The 2,823-nt window shown below is 57.8% G+C and overlaps 1 long non-coding RNA gene across 1 annotated transcript; it reads left to right on the forward strand.

Moving 5' to 3' along the window:
• The first annotated feature begins 359 nt into the window (after positions 1-359).
• LOC110258646 lies at positions 360-2,619 on the forward strand. Its single transcript, XR_002341213.1, has 3 exons — positions 360-385; positions 1,120-1,144; positions 2,290-2,619. It is a non-coding gene; the product is annotated as an uncharacterized LOC110258646 (long non-coding RNA).
• The last annotated feature ends 204 nt before the right edge of the window (positions 2,620-2,823 follow it).

A 2,823-nucleotide genomic window follows, 5' to 3' on the forward strand; every position in this document is an offset into this window, starting at 1 on the left:
TGCTGTCTGCCTTCCTTCGAGACGTTTCCCCAGGAGGATGGGCCAAGAGGAGCTCCGTCCGTGCCTCATCCCGCCCCCGCCCCCAGCCCCAGCCCTCGACTCCCAGCCCCTGTCCAGTCAGGTGAGGCGCCCAGAGTACCTCGTGAGCAGCACCACCGCCTTGCTGACAGTGACTTGTGTGTCCCCCTAGAACGCACGACGACGATGTTGTGGAGGCCGGTGGGAGTGAGAAGACGAGGCAAAGCCCCGGGCTGGGGGACATGAGGACGAGGCGGCCCCAGTACCTGAGGTGGAGGTGGAGGAGGAGGCGGGCCAGCCCCGTGAAAATGGCCAGGAGGAGTCCAGCCATCGCCTGGGCGAGCCGGAAGACGAGCCTGGCCCCAAGGTAAGCTCACCTTTCTTGATGTGAGGTTGGAAAAGGTGCCTCCTTTCTTCTTGGATGTACCTCCTTCAGAAATGGAAATCTGAGAAAGTCCACTGTAGATGATATATGCAGATTGCTGTGCGGAGGACTGTTGAGTCCAAGTTTGGTACCAAGCAGTAGCTCCTTCCCGGGGCATTTGCAAAAGGGACCGCATCAGTTCCCAAGTGTGCAGTAGGGAGCATATGTCTTTGAAGAAGCCGGAATGTTGTTTTGTCTTGTTTGTCTTTTTTTGCCTTTTCTAGGGCCCCTCCCGCGGCATATGGAGATGAGGTTCCCAGGCTAGGGGTCTGATCGGAGCTGTAGCCACCGGCCTACGCCAGAGCCACAGCAACGTGGGATCCGAGCCTCGTCTGCCACCTACACCACAGCTCAGGGCAGCGCCGGATACTTCACCCACTGAGCAAGGCCAGGGATCGAACCCGCAACCTCATGGTTCTTGGTCCGATTCGTTAACCACTGTGCCCGATGGGAAGGCCAAAGAAGCCTGAATGTTTGTTAAATGTACGAGGACTTGGGAGATCTTCCATGAAAAGCTGGCGCCTTTTCCAAAGGGGTCTTCGCCGTGTTCTTTTGGGGAAACGGACTCAACGCTGCCTTCTGTCTGCGTGCCTGCGGTCCCCAACGGCAGGAAGACCTGTGGCCGCAGTGCAGAGGATGCTGTGACACTCACCGTGTTTTCTCTTGTCTCATCACAGGTGGACGGGGCGGACGATGAAATCTGTGAGTATTCTGGAGCCCGGCTCTGCTGAGGAGAAGTCCAGGTGTTGAGGAAATGGGGGGGGGGCCCGCGAGGGAGGCGGGGTGGGGGGCTCTCCTGCTCCTTTGGTTGCAGAGACACCCTGATTCTGGGTTCCTCCTGGGAATGAGGGTGAAGGATGGGGTGAAGAGACGGACTTCCCAAGAAGGGCCACCCCAGGTTCTAGGGTCCCTGGACGAAAGGCAGCTCTTTATATGGGGGGTAGTGTCGGGGGACACGTCCGGGGGGTGGAGGGGGTGGGAAGGGTGGTGGGAGGGCTGCTGGTGATGTAATTGGATGGGTGGTGGATGGGAGCAGTGTGGCTAGACCACACAGCTGCAGTTCTAATTGAGGAGTCTCAGTGACGCAGGCTAACCGTCCATTCCCTCGTTCTGCCCGGCAACCGGCTGGGAGCAAGGGTTTGGGGGAAAGGCATTGCTTCCTCTGTTGGTCTTTCTTTTCCTTTTCGCTTCCCTCTCTGCCTTGTGGACTTTGATACCGTTGTTTCAAACACGTGCCAGGGACTCGAGCCCCTCAGGGTGAGTGTCCCGAGAGTTTGTGAACGCTGTGCTCCACCCGCACCTCCGCCCACTGGCGCCACCCTTCAGCTCTTGCTCAGGAGTGGTGTGTCAACCCTTGATGCGCTGACATCAGAGAGTCTTTGTCCTTCTGTGCCTGACTTGCTTCGCTTGAAATGCTGTCCTCCAGCGAGTTCCTGTCGAGGCTCAGTGGTCATGAACCCGAGTGGTATCTCTGAGGACGCGGGTTCGACCCTTGGCCTTGCTCAGTGGCGGCAGAGGTCCCAGACGCGGCTGGTATCCAGCTTTGCTGCAGCTGGGGTGTAGGCCGGTGGCTACAGCTCTGATTTGCCGCCTCTCCTGGGAATTTCCGTATGCCGCGGGGGCCGCCCTCAAACCCCGAGACGAATCGATCAGTAATGTCCTCCAGTTCTCTGTGCACTGCTGCAGTGGGTAGGGTTTCTGTGGGCTGTATCCATCCCGTTGTCTTTCTCAGTCTGTGTGCCCGTGGGCACTGGGGCTCTGTTTCTGTTGGGCTCTCGTGTGTGTGGCGCTGCCGGGATCCTGGGATGGCGGGTCTCTTTACCCGACACCGATGGTTCTTCCTTTAGATGTCCACGCAGCAGTGGGACTGCGGGGTCCCGTGCTAGGTCCGTGGGCAGCTTTCCTGAGGACCTGCCATAGTGTTTCCCGTCCTGGCTGGGCCAGCTGACCTTCCCGCCCACAGCGTACAGAAGTCCCAGGTAGTCACATCTTCCCAGACGACCTGTTCACGCTTGAAAACACTCCGCGTCCTACGAGGAGGGAGGTGATAGCTCGTTGTGCCTTTGCTTTGCCTTGCCGTTGTGGTGGGTGACTTTGGGAAACGTTCCGTGTGTGTGCTGCTGTCTGTTGTCTTCTTGGACGGAGGCGGTCTCCCAGGCTTCCGCTCACCTACACCTGAGTTATTTGCCTTTTGGGTCAATTGATTTGGCGTTGTTTCCCACAGATTCTGGACATGAGCCCCTGTTCCAAATGTAAGGTTTGCAGATAGCGTCTTCTGCGGGTTGTCTTTCCATTCAGTGGCTCGTCAGACACTGTCCTTTCTGTTTGTCTCTGTGTTCATTGAGGTGCCGTGTTGTTTCATTTTCTGCCGTGTAGCAACA

Source organism: Sus scrofa, unplaced genomic scaffold (genome assembly GCF_000003025.6).
Source record: "Sus scrofa isolate TJ Tabasco breed Duroc unplaced genomic scaffold, Sscrofa11.1 Contig2647, whole genome shotgun sequence".
In the NCBI taxonomy this organism is placed as follows: Eukaryota; Metazoa; Chordata; class Mammalia; order Artiodactyla; family Suidae; genus Sus; species Sus scrofa.